We start from the raw sequence: 20767 nt of genomic DNA, 5'->3' as shown, positions 1-20767 counted from the left end.
CACAATTTTATTTCGTCATCACCCACAACCCTGTGAAATAGGTATTATTTTCCCTATTTTCAGGGAGGGAAGAAAGGGAGCAGCTTACCCAGGATATAGCTTATATGAAACAGAATTAGACTCCAGAGCCCATCTCCCTAAAATACTCATTTCACTTTATTTATTCATGCAAATCCAGCACTTGTGTTGAGTGCCTAGGATGTGCTTGTCTGTATGTGGGAGGTTTGGGATGTTCTTGGAGTCTACAGAAATATTAGTTCAGGCATTTTTTCCCCTTCAGCAGTGAAAATACTTAAATATAGATTCCACCAGAACTTTTGTGGAGTTCTCTGCTTTTATCATAAACGTCCCTGGGCCCCTTGCATTTTTTTTTTTTTATTATTTCTGGCTTCACACAATGGCCATCAAAGACCTAGGGCATAGGGTCTGGGCTCTGGGTCATGTTTTGGTAATCAGCTGCCATGCTAAAAACAGATGGCTTGTGCCTTTGGGTCTGCTGTATTGCCCAACATACAATGAATGAAATGACCGAGAGTTCACTGTGTGTTATAGCCTTTCTGAAGCCCAAGGACCTTCACTGGGCCTCTCTCCAATGACCTGAATCATAGTCATCAGCCTGGGGAAGAATTTTATGACTACTTTCAATGTAAACCTCCACAGAGTAGATACATCCTAGCCTGCTAATACTCAAATTATGTTATTCAAGGCAAATCAGGACATGACCAAGAAGTAGCTGACACTGGTAGAAAAAGGATGTCTTCTTACATATTTATTTGTTCTCACATTCTTCTTGAGACTAAGCTGTACCTTAGAAATGACTACTCACAATTTATTGGTCAGGCCTCAAAACAGCAAAAAATGGTTTTGCTAAATTGTAGCTGCCATTTCTTTTTTTTTTTTTTTTTAGATTTTATTTATTTATTCATGAGAGACACACAAAGGGGGGGGGGAGAGAGAGAGAGAGAGGCAGACACACAGGCAGAGGGAAAAGCAGGCTCCATGCAGGGAGCCTGATGTGGGACTTGATCCTGAGACTCCAGGATCATACCCTGGGCCAAAGGCAAGAGCTAAACCACTGAGCCACCCAGGGATTCCCAAGTAGCTGCCATTTCTAAGGATCATTTTTAAGACTGTACTATGAAGTCATTCACATGGTCCCTGTTTCTCACTCTGGATTATATTTGGAATAATTTGTGACTATGACACCAAAAGCTACTAAGGAGTCTTAGATAGATCACTCATGTTTCCCTGAAGTTCCTAGGTCCCCTCCCCAAGTCTTGTTTCAGCAAAACCAAATGGCTCATTTATATTCCATTGATAGTAGAAGGTCAAGTGTCACATTCCATGAGAATAGGACTAGAGACTCCACTTGGGTGATCCCACAAAGATTTCAAGATTCTGTGCTGCTATGAAAAATTTTCAAGAATATCAGGCCTGTGTAACTTCCTGTTCTTAACTTGCTGTCTACTCCAGACCCCTCACCAAGGATGTTCTTCAAATCCAAGTTACCCTAGAAATGAGAAGAAGGATACTGTCTCCTCTGATTTCTCTTCTTTTCCCCAATTCTCCATATATGAAGGAAGTGCACACACCAAATAACTTGGAAAAGTTTTTCTTCTGAAGAGGTTCCTATGCTTAATCTGCTTTCACTTATGTAATGTGCTGTTTTCTTTCTTGTGAGAGAACATTACACAGGCTTACCTACTTAAATATGGATAAAACTGGAACCCAGAAACATTAAAAGACCTGATCAGACCTCTAACTTGAATTAACCTCAACAATTCTACCCTCTTTCCCATGATACACAACTAAGGATAAGCTAGGCAGCAAGGCACATCACATGTGCAAAGGTTACTGGCATCTACTAAAGATTTGAATTCCATCCTTTGTCCATATACTCAAGAGTCCTCAAGCTGTCTTTGAGCTATAGTCCTTTTTTAAAAGAGAAATAGAGAGCGCGTGTCCATGTGCATGTGTGCAGTGTGTGTGTGTGTGTGTGAGGGGGGGGGGGGGACACAGGGAGAAGGAAAGAGAGAGAATCTTAAGCAGTTTCCATGCCCAGAGTGGAGCCCAACACAGGGCTCAGTTTCACAACCCTGAGATCATGACCTGAACTGAAATCAAGAGTTGGATGCTTAACCACTAAGCCAGCCAGGCGCCTCAATCCTTTTTTTTTTTTTTTTTATTGTTTATCTATTTGAGAGAGAGAGAGAGAGAGAGAGAGAGAGTGAGAGAGAGAGAGAGAGAGAGAGCATGAGCAAGAAGAGGGGCAGACTCCCTGATGAGTTATGTAACCCAACATGAGGCTCAATCCCAGAGGACCCTGGGATCAAGACCTAAGCTGAAGGCAGACATTTAACTGACTGGACCACTTAGGTGACCCCCTTTTTTTGTAAACTTTGAGTTCTGCATTTCTTTCTAAGCCACATTTATATCAAACTCCTATGTTATTGGATAACAAGAAAGATATCAGAGAGTAAGTATGGTCTGAATAACTGATTCTATTTCATAGAATCATGGAGTCACAGTGTTAAACAGGGCCTTTCAAACCTTTCATGATAAAGTATGAAAGACCAGAGGATTTAAATTACTCAGCTAGCTGGCTGTAGAAGTCAGATTTTCTGTCTTCTAGACCCATGTTTAGTCTGAGAGCTTAGCATATTAGGGATTCTTAGTCAGTGTTGGATTCTGTCCTCTGGCCTCTGAATAAGGAAACAGGATCTCATTCATTCATTTATTCATTCATTCAGAAGAAGAATGTGTTGTATATCTTTTCTGTGCTGATAAAAGAGCTCCAAAGAATCATGAAGTAGTTCCTGTATCCAGACCTTACAATCTAGTTACAAGTTCCAATGTACACATCAGTGCCTCCATTTCTTTTTTCATTTAAATAAATAAAGAAAAGAAATATCTGGCTTGCTACATGTGATACCAGATTGAAAACAGAATATAGTTTTGATGTTGGTTTTATTGAAACCCCGCAACATGTGCTTATCCTTAAATATTTTGCAATGTGGCTGATGAAAGCAATTTGGCCTTCATGCCTAACTTTCAGAGAGGGTGTGATTGCAACATGATTTTACAACTCCAGTCATTTTTGCATTCATTAGAAAGTACCTCAATGACGTTCCAAAACTCATTTCCCATCATGTGCTTTCAGGAAGGTATTTAATTGCTGTGTGCTCACTGAAAATGAAAGCCTTGACCCTGTCTGTATTCAGAACACATGTCCCATTTTAATCCCAACAACTTATAGTGGTGGTGTCTATATAGATATGACAGTCTCTAAGAGCTTATTTCTGAACTGTGGTGATACCAATCTTGTGGCTTGCTGGCTGTGCCATAGTGGAAGGCTCAAGAGTGATGGAATTAGGGTCAAATACAGCTCTACCAATTCAAGTACAGGCTATAGGATCTTAGGCAAATTACTAACATCTCCAAATGTCCATTCAGTGAAAATGACACAGCATCCCGCCGGGTTCCAATGGGGATTGAATGATATGTGGAGTATCTAGCGTGATGCTTGACACATAGTAGGCTTTCAATAAGTTACTTTCCTTCTTTTTTCCTGTGTAAGGAAACTTGTGATGTGTGAGTGGCCTCTTATTCCTGCCTCCTTACTGAGAAATGGGGAAATTATATTGGAGATTCAATACTGGATGAAAATAAGTTGAAGCATATGAAACATCAATATTTCCCAAATGATGTTTTAGGTAGCTGGATTTTTCTGGAACTGCAGAAGTGAGGCAGTGACCTCGATGTCTGTTACATCTATGTGAACAAGGTACCTGCTGACAATAAAATTGTGTCTGGGCAGGCATTTAGTTCTTTGTGCAGTTAGAAAAGCCAGTCAACTCCCGAAGGTAGGGAAAGACATTATCCTTGATAGCAGAATAGCTAACTCAAGGTCAAATTCTCTCTACCCTGGTAAATTAATGAATTCTGAATTGTGTGGAAATGTGGGAATAGGACAGATATTTAAGGAGAGGAAGAATAAGTTGATTATTTTCTAATCCTTGTTAGTTTATTACTTTGGAAAATGATCCATTTGAGCTATGGCTAGACTTAACAGTCATTGGTCTGTGCTGATAGAAGGATCAGGGCAACGAGCATAAGGAACACATAAAAATCCCTTTTTCGCATTTCTTGACAAATAACCAAATTCCAAATCCTATAAAGGAATTCTGGTAGGATTCCTACAGAGATATGACCAAATTCTTTTGTTTTAGCCTGACTGGTGGTTAAAAATCTAAGTAGTTTACTTTAGAAACTGAAAAAAAAAAAAAAAAAAAAGACTTCATTTTGCATAACTGATGCATCAGCTCCATTTACTTCTACTTTGTTTTGTAAATCAAGTTTCTCTGAATTTGCAGGATTTGAGAATTAATTGGCTTCCCCTGCCTTGGTTATTAGGAGTATATATAAAATGGAAATTTCCCCAGATTATGGGAATCTTGACCAAGTCCTTATTTTTTGAGTATGTAATTTAACATTACACTTCTTTTAGTAATGAGGGAATAGGTAATCCCTTGAAGAGATACTCAGGGTTGATTATCAAGTTTTCCTATTTTCCAAAGGAAAATATATAAATAGGAGGTATAAGAACCCCTGAAGCTACCTAAAGATCTGAGAAGCCAGATACTTTTGAAAGGATTTGAATAGCATAATAATACCCAGAAAATGTTGATTTAGTTTGTGGACATAAGACTGAGTGAGCAAGCTGCAGTAATGAGTGTGGAATTTGCTTTGTAGTACAAAGCTACATTCTCCCATTCCAAATATATCTGTTTCCTCTTGTGAAATGAAATCTCCTCCAGCTTGTGTAGCCTTGGTGGGAGAAATATTCCATGTACCTTCATTAACAGTGGAAACCAAAGGGATCATGTTGTCTCTGTCCTCTCCCTGGTATAGCCGTGGGTATCCAGCAGATGATTTCTCTCCAGACCTTCCATCTTGAGTGAGTAACAAAGGGTGGATGGAGTATTTGAGAGTCATTTATCACATGGTTACCCTAGCAGAATGGATAGCGTCTGTCCAGTCTTGCAATGAGACAGCTCGCTTCCTGGTTGCTAACCTCCCAAGGCTATGTAGTCCTGGCAGTTTCAAAGCCAGGTCCTCCAGCCTTCCACTGATCCCCTAAAATCCATTCTCCAACAAATGCTCTTTTTTATACATTGGCCAAAACTAGTGTCTACTGCTTGCAACAAGAAACCATAACTGATCTAGTCCTTTATTCTAAACTTGTCTCAAAGTGCATTGCAAACCATCAACTAATCCGTGGGATTATGGGTGGAGAATTGTCAAGCTGAAAGGGGTTTTAGAGTCCTGTAATCTAACCACCTCTTCTTTTGTAGTTCTTAGGGACAATGTGGGGTGAGACATGGGTTAATTATCCTTGGATTGTGGGAAACATTGTAACGTAAAGGTTAAGTGAGTTGGCAAGATACATGAGTCACCTGTCTCAACAATGGGAAGAAAGGGAGCACAGCTCCCTTGACACTTTGTTCAATTGTTGGTGGACTGAATTAACATTGAACAGTCACAGCAATGGTGTGGCAAGAAGTGCCTTTACAAACCTGTTCTATATAGTGTCCTTTCATTACCAACTGCTTGTCAGGACTGACTATTTCTACTTAACTATTTTCACTTGTTTCTTCAACTGTAAAATGGAGGTGAACATTACTTCACAGAATTATTGAGAAGTTTCAATAAGATAAGTATGGGTTTCTAAGCTCAGGACATAAGAAAGTACTAAAAATTATTTTAGAGAGTGGAAATTATTAAATTGTTAATCATAATGTTTTTTTTTCTGGACACCAGAAACCATTCTATTAGTAAGTGTTTGTGAGGATTACATATGCAAAGGAAGTAAAGCAAACATTACTTGTGTAGCATGTATTTGGATGTAGAGATGTGACACACAGATGCCCCTTCAGAGGATTTGTCTAGCTGCTGATAATACTGGCAGTCCCTTCAAGGACTGACTCAGCTGCAAAGAGCCTGCCCCTGTACCCAAGGTCAAGTTCTGCCCTGAGCAGCCTGTCTATTGACTGACCGATGGAGGAGGAACAAATGCCCTGGCCATACCAGCCCGCTGTGAGACAGCTCTGTCAGGCCATGTTAGCTCCAGAGCTTCCCGTGGAGGGCAGCCAAGCCTGTTGCTGGGCCTTCCTCTGTCCTATCTTGCTTTCTTCCCTTCCCTTCCACAGACGTTGATTCCAGGGGCATTCTCTAATAAATACACTGAACACTAAACTCAAGATCAGCTTTCAGGGAAATTCAATCTACAACACCCTATGTTGGGCATTTTACACTGAATTCTCTTAGGGATCTTATGAAATATCTATTATTTTTCCCATTATAACAGATGAAGGATTTAAAGCTAAGGGAAGTAAGCAACTTGTCTAAGGAAGCACATTACATAACAAGCTAAGATTCTAATCTAGTTCAGTTTGGTTGCAAAGACTGTGTTTTGAGAAATTATTAATGTATCTCTTCTTGGCCCGAAAGAAAAATTTTCTTCTCCCAGAGTGAGCAGCTGAGCTCATGCTTTGGGCAGGGTCAGAATCATTCTGTCCACATAACTCTCTTGATTGGTTCAGACTAGATTCCCTTCCTTTTGCCTTTATTCATTGGCATCTACTTTACTCCCTGAGTTTGTGGCTATTGTTTTAGCCTAAAAATAGCAAGTATCAGCTTTTACACATTTTCAAAAATTTCAATGTAATCATTTAAAAATAGGCTCCGAAATTTTGTTTTCCCTCTATTGGCAACCACGGTTGCTATGGAGTTCAAGTAATAGATTGTGATGTTTAACACTGAATTAATTACTACTTCTCACTCCCAGGGAACATCTAATTATACATATTCATGCTGAGCAGGATTTGGTTTTCTTAAGGAAAGTGTGTGTGTGTGTGTATGTGTGTGTGTATGTCCTTTTACTCTACAAGATACATAGGATGGAGGAAGAGTCTTGGTTTCTGATCTTCTAGAAGACTTCTCTTTCTTCATTAATTACAATTTCTCCTACTAGATCTGGCCTATATTAATATTGTATTTCTTTCTTACACACCCAAATGGCTTCTCTATATGGTCATAGTGACCTTTTTCTTTTATTTTAAGCATCACAGTAAAGTGAAGCATGAAGATTTCCCCTTATTTCCTCCCTCAGTCTTGTTTTCATGGCCATTTTTACATCATGGGGCAGTGAAGTATTATTGGAAATAGCATGTATGTTTTGGAACCAGATATGTAACTGAGTCTGAATCCCGATTTCACCTTTTAATTAACTCAGAGCAAATTATATCAGGACTGAGCCTCATCTCCTTCATCAATAAAATGGGGATGATTTTGTCTACCACATGGATTAAATTAGGTTTAAAGCAAACTTAGCACTGTGCTTCTCAAACTTCGATGTGCAAAATGGACATCTTGTTAAAATGCAGATTCTGATTCAGCAGATTAGGCATTGGGCCCAAGGTTCTGCATTTCTAACAGGCTCTCAATTGATGCAGCTGCTATTGGTCCATGGACCACACTTTGAACAGTAAGAACAGTAAGAACTTATTTTTAACAGTAAGATAATGCTCTATACACAGTATGAGGTCAGTGCATTTGTAGCTATTAGTATGAACCCTTCATTAGTTATCTTATGCTTTTTGACAGAAGAGCACAAAATTCATACCTATTAGCCAGATGGAGAAACTGAGCCATGGACAAGCAGATCATGCAATATCGAGATGACCACTGGGTGTCTCTGCTGCTTATTGTTGCCTTACTACTGCGAAGCTTCTATTTTTCCCTTATGGGAGGTGTTGCAACTCCTGCTATTAATGGGAGTTACCCAAGCATGTGTCGAAGAAAGAACGTAAATCTTGTGGCATTTTTATGTATTCAACTAATAAAGCAATTTCATGTTTTATTGTAAAGAAACTGATTTTTTTGACACTGACAGTAAAGCATTAAGGAATGTACTCCTTTAGATGGACTTATCATATTGCTATATTTTTTAAAATTGGATTTGAGATATTTGTTTGAAATGGAGTTGTGGCTCAAAAGCTTAGAGGACCTAAATGGTTGAAATCGTGCAAAACAACATGGTGCCTTTTGAGATTTGAATGCAGCCCCTTGCTGAAAAGATCCTGGATTCTTACAAAACAGGAGTTGGCAACCTTTCAGATATGGGTAGGCGGTGTTTCTTTTATTTATACTCTTCATTTAGGGGAGGTGGTAAAATGCTGCTTCTTTGAGAAGGTTGGGAAAGGACTTTTCAGCATTCCTTTATCGGTGGCTCAGGGGAGTACTTCTTTCTTTAACTTCTGCCATGAACATCTGCAACACAATTTCATGTCTCCTGGGCCTCCTGACTTCTTTCCTCGAATTTCTGTGTTCTTCTGGCCTGCTTTCTTTTTCTTTTCCTTTTTAAGATTTTACTTTTTTTTTTTTTTAATTTGAGAGAGAGAGAGAAAATGAGTAGGGGGGGAGGGGCAGAAGGAGAAGTTGACTCTCCACTAAGCAGGGTACTGGAAGCCAGGCTTGATCCCCAGACTCTGGAATCATGACCTAAGCCAAAGGCAGATAGATGCTTAACCCACTGAACAACCCAGGCATGCTGATCTGCCTTCTTTAGTCATTCATCCCTTTAGCAAGCCTTTGGTGCTCCATCTTTTTGGATCTTGGACCACCGATCTGCCATTATTTCCTTGGCTAATGACCTTGCTGGCCCCAGGCTCTCCTTCCACACTCCTTTATGATATGCTAGATAGAATAACAATAGTCAAAGCCCTCTTCCAAAACCTCTCTGACCTGTCCTACTATTTACCTCTCATCTACCACACTGCAGCCACACTGGTCTCCTTGGTGCTCCTTGAATATACCAGGTACATTTCTGCATTAGGACCTGTGCTAGGGCTGTCCCCTTTGTCTGGAAGTCTTTATCCCCTGAGAGCAGCCTGGCTAACTTCCTTCCCTCCAAGTCTTACCTTCTCAAGGGAGGCTTGCCAAACTACTTTTTTAATATTGCGAACTGCAAATCATGGCCACTCCTACATTCCCAACCCCTCCCCCAGGTTTTTCTTTTTATCATTGGGCTAATAACCTTCTGTTCCTATGCAGCAAACTACAGTTGCAGTAGAAATCAGTCCTTACCTCCCCCCCTCACTTTCAACAGTACTGATTTGGACTGAAAGTTCCCTCTCCTCCACATTAGGCAAACCTAAGTCTTCAGAAACAGTCGTAATAGTTTTTTTTCCTAAAGGAAAGTTAAGGCTGTTATGCATCTTGATTTTGCCAGTGGCTACACAGTATACACACTTACAAAACTCATCAAACTATACACTTTAAATAGGTACAGTTTACTATATATAGATTATACCTCAATAAAGTTGATTTTTCAAAAGAATGTAATTGTCCATTTTGGGAAATGGAGTGGGCATGGGGTGGGCTGATATTATAGAGTAGAGGTAGTAATTGGCATTTAGGAAGGTAAATTTCTTCCTTGGAGTATTTCCAAGTGTGGATGAAGAAATCAGTACAAATTGATATCATGCAAATCACTCCTTCTGGCTCTAAATGACTGGAGCAAATTCCTTAGTGTCAACAAATCTGCATTGGCCTTGCTAGTTCTTCTCTTATTTGCAGAGTTACTCTTAGAAACCGAAAAAGTAGAAATTTCCAGGTCAGTTTAGTTTTGTGTTGTTCCGAAGTGAAGTTGATCCCTGTTTCACTCCTATAAGGAGATGTGGATTAGAATTTCTTAACTCTAAAAACATGTGTTTTTTTATCTAGAAAACAAAAACAGAAACAAAGAAATAATTCTTTTCATTCTTTCTGTTTGAAAACAAATTAGGAAAAAAGTAAATAATTAAACTCTTCTCATATTAGTACCAGAAATGACTAGTAAGAAACCAGCTAGGAAACTCCTCAAATGTGTATATTCAGGTATCTAAAGTTGTCCAGTCCCACCTTCTCCAATTTCAGTTTGAAACTTTTTGAAATAAGAGAAAAGCAAACCTCTGATGTGAGGATGAAAAAAGAGAAGACACAAATCTAAATTTTGCCACCTCTGAAACAGCCACCATGACAGCATGGAAAGTTTGAGAAGGCCTATTAGTACCTCAGTATCAATATTAGTCCTGGACATATTAAATAAAACCTACGGTTCTAGACTTGGAAAAAATATTAAAATCTTTAGAGAAGTACCTTAAGTAACTATATTATAGGTGATGTTAGGAATTTTTCCCAAACATAATCCAGGTATTTATTTATAACTAGGTTTTGGAATGTTCCCATTTTGGAATAGAGAGAGGGCTTGTTGTGAAGTGGTCCGTGGTTTAGTTAAACTTCAATTCTCAGAGATGTTATCAGGAGGATGTATCTGCTTCTATCCTGTTCCTTAAAGTTGGAATCTGGCTAGAAATCAGAAATCTCTAGCATGGGGCACCTGGATGGCTCAGTGGTTGAGCATCTGCCTTCAGCTCAGGTTGTGATCCTGGAGTCCTGGGATTGAGTCCCTGCATCAGGCTTCTCACAGGGAGAAGGCTCTCCCTGTGAGAAGCCTGCTTCTCCCTCTGCTTCTCCCATGTCTCTACCTCTCTCTCTCTGTGTCTCTCATGAGTAAATAAATAGGATCTTAAAAAGAGATCTCTAGCATGAATACAGGAAGGAGGTCAGGTTTGCCCCACATGCTGCTTATCTCTATCCCTGGACATCTCTATTTTTCATCCAATCCTTATCTATTGGAGTTTCCTTTTCCTATCTTCACAAATAAAAAATATTCCATAATGCTTCTATTTCTTCCACTTTATACTGTTCCCAGTTTGTCTAATTTTGTGATACCAGAGCCTATTTCCTCATATCTATCTCCACAATATCTAGTGATACTTTTTGATTTTCATGCAAAGTAATTCTCCCTTCTTATCCTTTACATCTCATGAATATTTTTAGATTGCTGCCATGTCCACCTCTACCACCCACTGTCGCTCCCTACTGGGTTTGCTCAGCCAAACTATACATATTTAATTCTTTTAATCTTCCTTTATCCACCAGACTCACCAGTCTCTTAAAATTGTGTTGCTCTTCTTTAGACCTCCTCCTGATTGTTGGTGCCCTGTGTCCCTGCAGACTGTCACTCTGAGATGATATTTGAAGGCTGCTAGCATCACATCTCAGTGCCTCATGCCTCTGTTAAAAATAAACAAAGCGGAAAGAAGGATTCTTGTGGTTGTCATTGGCGATGTTTGTCAAACATTTCCAGTCCTCTGGCATCTGAACACACAATAGGATTGCACTTCCTGGGTTCTTATCATTGGTAGAGACTTGTGACTAATTCTGGCAAATGAGATATGAGTAATGAGTCACTTCCACACCAGTGAAAGACCTTCCAGAGTGTTGTTTTCCTTCTAGAACAGTGACTGCCAGTGTTCAAGGCATTGGCAGCTGTGGTAGCCTGATTCCTTGAGTTACTACAATGAGCTGAAACCCCTCTGCCAAGCTATGATGTCCATGTAAAAAGAACAAAGAATATAGTTTTGTTGTTTTAAGCCTCTGAGATTGGAGAGCTATTTGTTACTGTGGAATAATCTAGCCTATCCTGACTGATACAACTCTGACAGATACCCTCCAATGCTCCCATGTATTTAGGTGTCTATGTTATACTCAGCAACTTGTTTTAGTTGTTTGAGTATGTGAACACAGGTGACGTCGGTTGGATACAGTATCGCAGCAATGATGCCTACATCCAGACCTTTGCCATTTATCAGCTGGACAGAAATCAGGTCTAGAAGAGATAACGCAATTGGAACCTCTTGCCAAAGACCCAAAATACAGAAAATTAAGTATCCTCTACATCATCAACAGAAAAATTTCAAAGCCGTGTCAGGTGTAATTAAACACATCACATATTGGATTCAGATACTGTGACAGTGACAGGAATAAATATGTGTTCTGGGATTTTTCCTCCTAGAACCCATTATTTCATAGTATGCAAATCATTCCCCTCTTCAGTTGGTTGCTATTTGATATTTCTATCTATGAGTGAAATCAGTGAAATTTTTTTTTTCCTCCTGAGAAATAGGTTAACTTGTTTCTTTCATACTTAGATGAAATGGAGTATTTTAGATAACATACTAACCTGCTTTTATAAGAAAGATTCTAATTAGTTTGATGTCACCTTGGTTCACCACACTTTAAATTTACATATACGTGTCGGTATGTATACAGACATAGATTATACACACACGTATTAAAACAACATGAATGGATTTCCAATATTCCCATGCTTCTGCTATTCTGTTAAAACAATTGCTCTCGTTTCTGTTTTCTTTTTAATCTTCATCAATATGGAAACATATTTCACAGACTGGAGCTTATATTACACATGGAATTTTTGTTCTTTGTATTTTACCTGTCATTATTTCATGAGTTCTTTATTTCTACACAGATTTTCTCTCATTTTCATTGGAAAAGCTTTCATTAGATTGAAATTCCACTGAGTTAAAAGATGGGAAACTACTGAATCAACATAATTTTTTGACCTATTCTTCAGTGGTTGAACATGCTAATTGTTTCCAGGTTTGAACCTCAAAATAAACCTGCTTTACATATCTTTCTGCATGTATTTAGAAATCTGTTTTCTTGGGGTATATTCCCAGCTATGGGACTACTGCCTAAAATATTGATTCTTCCCTTTATTCCTGTCTGGTAACTCCTGTGTATACTTTGAGATCCAGCTGAAATGGTCCCCTGTTTGGGAAGATATCCAGTATACTCCCAGGGTCCCCTCACAACACTCTTCATAATTTGAAATACTGTTTTATACATCTTGAAATTTTTAGGCTACCAGTCTGCTTTCACTGGCCTCTGAGCTGCTGTATGGCAAGGGCTGTATCTTATTCTTTTCTACATCACCAGTGTTGTCAACAGCACTTGGGATACAGTAAGTGCTCAATATATGTTTATGGAATGGAATGAAAAAAGGTTGAGCACACTCTCAGGAGCATATCATTTCCATGTGTTTGATATTTATTGCCAGGGCTGTTGGTCACAAGACAAGGCTCAGAGAAGCTCAGATTCTTTTGTTTTTGTTTAAATAAGTGGGAATTGTGTTTGGGCTAATTAATAGAGCAGCAGGCTCCAGTATCTGTTTTTTTCCCTGAGCCTGGTTGCTACCTTGACTGGATCCTCCTCATCTTGCTTTGCATCATACTGTGCTAAATATTTGTCTTTGCCTTTTCTCCTTCTCAAGCATTCCTTTTGTACCTTTCTTCCTCTTACAAGCTAAATTTCTTTGTAGGATTTTTTTTCATCTTAATGTCTCTAGCTTTATTGATTCTTTGAATAAAGTTGTGCTTTCCAGACTTAGTGAGGTTTTTTTTTTTTTTTTCCTCCCAATTTGGCCAGCTCAATTTCCATCTTCTTTCTTTCATATTGGATAACCACAAACACTGAAAGTGAATTATGATTCTGGATGATTTACCATCAGGACATAGGAATAAACTTGTCTCACTTGTTTTTCATAGACCTAAAGACCTAGACAGGGAGCACACGGGAATTCCTAGCAAGGGCTGCTGACTTCTGAGCCCTTCCTTATGGACAGCTGACTTTCCATTACTTGAATACCAAGAAATAGCCTTCAACACCACCTTTCTGAAAAGCCACATTTCTAATTTTGCTGATTGTTAGCTATATGATCTTGGGAAACATGCTTTACCCCTTTGAGACTCAATTTCCTGATTAGGATAATTATAGCTACGAAATAAAGATGAGGGGGTTAAATGAGATGATGCATTTAATATTTAAACCTCTTGCCATGGTGCCTGATGTAACATCAGCTCTTACAAGTAAGTATTGACGTCCTCTTTATTTTGAATTATGCTCATCTTGGTTCACTATACTGATTATTAACTTGAGAAGATCTATGTAATACCCTCCCTCTGAGGCAATCAGCAGACTGAAAACTTTTATATAAGGGCTAATTTGAATAACATTCTCAGATAAAGAATTAGAGGCAAGACTGGAACAGAATGAAAAAATGGAAGAGTTTGAAAGATAGCTTTAAATACATAGTAGAAACCAGTTTGTGCCAGATGACAGTGTTGCTTCACTGAGAAGACATTCACTGAATTGTCTTTCTGTCATTTCTCTATCCATGTCCTAGTGTTCCCTATATATTTAGGTTATTTCTAGGTATTAATACATTGCTGTCTCTTATACTTCTATCTTCTCCTTCTTTTCTTCATCCTCCTCTTCCTCTTCTCTTTCTTCTCCTTCCTTTTCTTCTCTTCTTCCTCCTTCTCCTTCCCCTCCCACTCTTTCTCTTCATCATTTGACTTAAAAACATTTTTTCTTGTGTGTCTCACAAGATTTTTGGCCAATGCAGGAATGTAACCTATTATCCTGATTACTTAGACTAACCTAAGATAATAATTTTTGACACTTAAGAAACACTGTCTGCCTTTTTATAATCTACTTAGTTATTTATTCCCTTTTGTGTGAAGTTTGCAAAGTTCTACAATAATCTTTCAGACAATTATGACCTATTAACACTCTTACGAGTAAACACTGTAGCTTATGATCTGTTTGTCCACATTATATTTCCTGTTAGCACATGTTCCATTGGTTTCTCATTAACCCTGGTGTATTTTATTGCCAATCTTATCTGACTTTTATTGCCACACAGTTGGGGTTGACCCTTCATATTCTGCTGTCTCACTGTCTCCTTTGCATCCATTGAAGCAATGGATTGCATCCATTGAAGTGGATGAGGGGAGAGTGCATATTCATTTTCTATTGCTATCATAGCAAATTACCATGAACATAATGGCCTGAAACAACACATTTATTATCTTATATTCTGTATAAGTCTGACATGAGTCTCAATAACTAAAATCAAGGTGTGGGCAGATCTGGAAGCTCTAATAGGGAATTCATTTTTCTTTTTTAGATTCTAGAGGCCACTTACATTCCTTGGCTCATGGCCCCTTTCCCTCATCTTCAAAGCATAATGATGGGTTGACTCCTTCTCATATCACATTATTCTGACCTAGTCTTTGGCCCCCCCATTTCTACTTTTAGTGACCCTTGAGATTACATTCAGCCCACCAGAAAAACATCGGATAATCTGCCTATTTTAAGGCCAACTATTAGCAACCTAACTCCATCTGGAACCTTTTATCACAATCACAAGTTCACACACACACACACACACACACACACACACAGTGCATGCACACCACATGCATGTATGCACCCCATATCATTAGGAAAACCACAGGCTAATATTATCAAAGATATAAGATCTGTTCATTCAGAAGGTATAAAAATCTATACTTTTAGTGGAGGTACCTTCCTTCTGGAAAAAACTACTACTACAGTGCTTAGTTCCCCTTTTACAAAATCCCATACGATGGATTCTTCTGAAAACATGGGCAAAGAAGTTCATTCTCTTCCATATCAGAATAGAAACTGGCAAACTGTCATGTTTCCTTTTTGTTCTGGATGTTAGGAACCTCAATACTAAATTTATTAAGTAGGTTTTCTCACAGAAGTTGTCTTTACTATTTTAAGTTGTCTAATTTCACAAATTATATATGGAATAGATTTATTTAAAATATTTTAGGGCAGCCCAGGTGGCTCAGTGGTTTAGCGCTGCCTTCAGCCCAGGGTGTGATCCTGGGGACCTTGGATCAAGTCCCACATCAGGCTCCCTGCATGGAGCCTGCTTCTTCCTCTGCCTGTGTCTCTGTCTCTCTGTCTCTCTCTCTCTCTCTCTGTGTCTCTCATGAATAAATAAATAAATATATTTTAAAAATAAAATAAAATAAAATATTTTAAAGATTATACAAATGAGCTTATTTTTTTAAAAAATTCAAATTATTTATAGTAAATTAAGCTTATTACCACATTTTAGTGACCATTCTTCAATTAAGATTTCTTTTTTCTCTCTTTGTGTTTCAGTTTAGGTAGTTTGTGTTGACCTGTCTGTCTTTGAGTTTACTGCCTGCCTTTAGTTGTTCTCATGAGCAGCCAGTGGAGGTCATAGCTAAAAACCTGTAAATGGATATGAATTCTCTCTTGTGTCTGTGGCTTGTGGAGTTCTATATACTCACTTTAGACCAATCCCACACTTAGCTTTAGCAATTCATTAAAAATCTTAGCTAAATTCTTTTTTAATTGAAGTATAATTGACATATAATGTGATACTAGTTTCAGGTGTGCAACATAATGATTCAATATGTCTGTATATTGAAAAATGATCAGCACAATAAATCTAGTTAACATTTGTCCCCATATGTAGTTATAAAATTGTTTTTCTTGTGATGAGGACTTTTAAGATTTACTTTCTTAGCAAATTTCAAATATGTAATATATTATTATTATTATTATTATTATTATTATTATTATTATTTTAGTGAGTAGGGGGTCAGAGGGAGAATATTAAGCAGCACAGAGTCTGACATAGGGCTCGATCTCACAACCCTCAGATTATGACTTGAACCAAAATCAAGAGTCACATGCTTAACTGCCTGAGCCACCCAGGCACCCCATAGTACGATATTACTAACTATAGTCACTATGCTATACATTACATGATTTATTTATTTTATAATTGGGAGTTTCCACTTTTGATTCCTTTCACCCATTTTGCCCACCACTCACCCCCTCACTCTGGAAATCACCTGTTTTCTGTATCTTAAAGCTTGTTTTTTTTTTAATTTATTTTGTTCTGTTTTGTTTTTAGATTCCACATGTGAGTGAGATCATACAGTATTTGTCTTTCTCTGTGTGACTTACATCACATAGTGTAATAGCCTCTGAGTCTATTCATGTTGTCATAAATGGCAAGATTTCATTCTTTTTATGGTTAAAGAGTATTTCATCACATATATATCACATCTTCTATATCCATTCATCCACTGATGGACACAGGTTATTTCTGTATCTTGACTACAGTAAACAGTGTTGCGTTGAACATTGGGGTGCATATATCTTTTTGAATTTGTGCTTTTATTATTTTTTTTATAAATATTCAGAGGTTGAATTGCTAGATCATATAGTAGTTCTGTTATCTATTTTTTGAGAAATTCATGCTGTTTTCCATAGTAGTTATACCAATTTACATTCCCACCAATAGGGCACAAGCGTGCCTTTTTATCCAATCCTCACCAATACTTGTTGTTTCTTGTTTTTTTGATAATAACCATTTTAGGAAGTGTAAAGTGAAATCTCATTGTGGTTTTGATTTGCATTTTCCTGATGATTAGTGATATTGAGCACCTTTTCATTACCTGTTGGACATTTATATGTCTTCTTTGGAAAAAATGTTCAGATCCTCTGAGCATTTTTTTAAAACAGATTTTTTTCTCTCAGCAGAGTTGTATGAGTTCTTTATATACTTTGGATCTTAATCTCTTTTTTTATTTATTTTTTATTTTTTTAAATTTTTTTATTTTTATTTTTTTTATTTTTTTGGATCTTAATCTCTTATCAGATATATGATTTGCAGATATTTTCTGCCAGTGAGTAAGTTACCTTTTCATTTGTTGATTTCCTTTGCTGTTCAGAAGCTGTTTAGTTTGATGAAGTCTCACTTGTTTATTTTTGCTTTTGTTGCCTCTGCTTTTGGAATCCGATCCAAAAATATCGTTGCCAAGACCAATGTCAAGCAGCTTGCTACCTATGTTTTTTTTTTTTTTTTTCCCCCGGGAATTTTATGATTTCAGGTCTTACATTTAAGTCTTTAATTCATGTTGAGTTAATTTTTATGTATAGTGTAAGGTAATAGTCTAATTTTCACCTTTTACCTGTGGCTGCCCAGTTTTCCCAGCACCATTTATTGAAGAGACTATCCTTTTCCCATTTTATATTCTTGCTTATTTTGCTATCAATTCTGTTCCATTGATCTATGTGTGTTTTCCTGTCAATACCATACTAGGTAAAATCTTATTTTTATGGTAGTCTTTTCTTTCTCTCATGCTCTGCCACAAGTGTGCTTCTGTCAGCACCCCATCTCTCCTCTCAGGCACTGTCTTTCCTTAGATTTGGAGCTGGTTTGTTACCCCATTACCTCAGTTCTGTTGGGTTTAAGAAAAGTTATGAATGTTTAGATTATTTGGCTTCTTCTGACTGTTGTTGTAGAAGTAATGTTTATTTCAGTTTTCAACATCCTAAGTAGAATTCTTTATTTCAAGTAGATTTAAGGAAAATACATTTCTATTTCCATCCTCCTCTATGTTTCATTCATTCTTTCACTCATTCATTCAGTTACTACTGATTAAATGTCTTCTGTCATGTACCAGGAACTGTTTAAATTTCTACATATGTAAAAATAAGACAGCCAGTGTTTCCTACTCATTCTTTTTCTGTTAAAATGCATCATAAATTTTAAGAAATATTTGTAAAACAATAAATGTATACATGAGAATATGTGGAAACAAGTTATTTCATATTTTGCAGATTAAGATGTTAATTTCCATACCCACTTCAGAGGATAATTAGGCAAGACTGAAAATACATATTTTTAAAAATGCATCTTCTGTGACCCAGGGATTTCTCTTTTTTCCCCCTAGAATGATACATGAAAATGTTCACAAGGAGACTGTCACAAGGACACATTCACTGCCACATTGTTTCAGGAAAAAATTGGGGAAGAAAATTAATATCTATACATGGGCAAATATATTCTACTTTATGTCTGTACTATGAAGTAATATGCAACAGATATAATAGGGTAGATCTATATATAGTAACCTAAGTATTCTAAGACAGAAGTTTTTTTAAAGGTGTGAAATGGTATGTGTAATCTGATACCTTTTAAGAAATAACTTGTAAAAACCACAAGCTATAATTTTTATTTATATGGATACATATGTGTACATGTTTATTCATAGAAAAAGGTCTAGAAAGGATACAAAGCTGAGAAATGTGATTACCCTTGGGAGAGAATGGGAATTGGGTGGTAGTTAAGGAATTTTTTACTTTATATGTGATATTCCCTAGACCTATCCTTATATTTGAAAACTGAAAATATAGGGGCTCCTGGCTGGCTCAGTTGGTGGAGCATGTGACTCTTGATTTCAGGGTTGTGGGTTCAAGTCCCACATTGGATACAGAAATTACTTAAAAATTTTTTTAAACCCTTTAAAAAAATAAAAAATGAAACCTGAAAATGTAAATGGAGTTATGTAAACCAAAGAGAGCAAATTTTCAGTTATAAGAAGAATAAGTTCTGAGGGTCTAATGTACAACATGGTGACTAGAGTTAATGGAGTAGATCTTATGAATTGTCACCACATACACGCACAAAGGAGTTAATTATGTAAGGTGATGGATGTATTTGTTATCTTGACTTTGGTAATTATCCTACAATTTATACCAACTCATCACATTGTATACTTTACATATAATTATATTTGTCAATTATTCCTCAAGAAAGGTAAAAAAATGAAAACATATTACAATATTTCTTTTGGAGTAGAGAAAATAAATATATTAGTTAATGAATGGACTACTAAGCTGATTTAACCACTGATGCTGTCCTGGAGAAAATTTATAGGACTCTATATTCAGCCCTAATATATATTTTCCATATCTATATATACTTTTTATGTAATTGATTTGATAATAGTATTAAAAGGTAGTTTCATTGGAATTTCAAAAGATCCAAGGCTTTGAGGAGTGGTAGGGATTACTAATAGCATCTAAAATTGGCATCATCACTTCAGATCACAACAATGAGATGGAATCAACAAGATGAAATGATTAGCAGTGAAAATGAAGGCTTACTCTTATGTTCCAGGAGTCAAATATGCAAGGATATAGAATTAGGAGACCTGACTCAACTGAAATTTAACCTACGGGTTTGTCAGCTGTGAGATCAGTAAAAGCCAAGAACATGATATGAGTGGAAAAGAAATTATGCATATATATATGGAAGGGAATGTGTCCTCTATTAATCACTCAATGTCAAATATCCACAAAATTTTATTAGGATAAATACCAAAAAATAAGCTGATAAACAGAAGAACATACTAAAGAAAGAAATCTAGATGGTTTGTGATCTAAAAGCAATATTAAATGAAGAGTAGTTGTAGTTATTTCAACTAACAGACAGATATGAGTATTTCACCTAACAGATCTGAGTAATGCTGGGGGAGAAGTATTTCCTCATAAACCCACTATTCAGATACTCCCTAAGAAATGGATATCCACATGAGTTCCTGAGTTGAGCAACTAGATAATTACAGTAGCTAACTTGAAGATCTCTTGCAGCTCTGACATTATATGAGACTATTAAAAGTCAAAAGCAAAACCAAACTTGAACTTGTATTTCTAATCTCAAATGAGCAAATGTGCCACTTAGCCCCAGTACATGAGGACAACTTCAGTTCTAGCAGGAAATGTTATACCTAAAGAGAACTGACTAAGAAAAATATAAAATGGACTCTAAGGTGGTTGAATGGTTTCACGGAGCTTTATATTATCTATTGCTGTGTAACACCTTACCTTGAAACTTAGTGGCTTAAAACAATACAGTGTTTTTTTGTTTCACCCTATTTCTGTGGGTCAGGAATTTGAGAGAGGTGTTACTGGGTGGTTCAAGGTCTCTTGTGAGAGTAGTCAAAATATTGGTCAGGGCTGCATTCATCTGAAACCTTGACTGAAGTTGGAGGATTTGCTTTTTCCATGGCCCATTTATGTAGATAGTTAGTTGCTGTTGGCTATTGGTGGGAGGCCTCACTTCCTCATCATGTGGACCTTCCTGTAGGAA

At 37.2% G+C, this 20767-nt stretch overlaps 1 protein-coding gene and 1 long non-coding RNA gene across 2 annotated transcripts in view; one reads left to right on the top strand and one right to left on the bottom strand.

Moving 5' to 3' along the window:
• Nucleotides 1-20767, top strand: part of CPNE4 (copine 4) — a 329018-nt gene that overhangs the window by 74543 nt on the left and 233708 nt on the right.
• On the bottom strand, nucleotides 9333-11257 carry LOC111091933. The gene is made up of 2 exons (XR_005377025.1): nucleotides 11053-11257; nucleotides 9333-9782 (listed from the first exon to the last, which is right to left on the bottom strand). It is a non-coding gene; the product is annotated as an uncharacterized LOC111091933 (long non-coding RNA).

This window comes from Canis lupus, chromosome 23 (genome assembly GCF_011100685.1).
Source record: "Canis lupus familiaris isolate Mischka breed German Shepherd chromosome 23, alternate assembly UU_Cfam_GSD_1.0, whole genome shotgun sequence".
NCBI lineage: Eukaryota > Metazoa > Chordata > Mammalia > Carnivora > Canidae > Canis > Canis lupus.
This window is presented reverse-complemented; position numbering and strand designations above follow the sequence as displayed.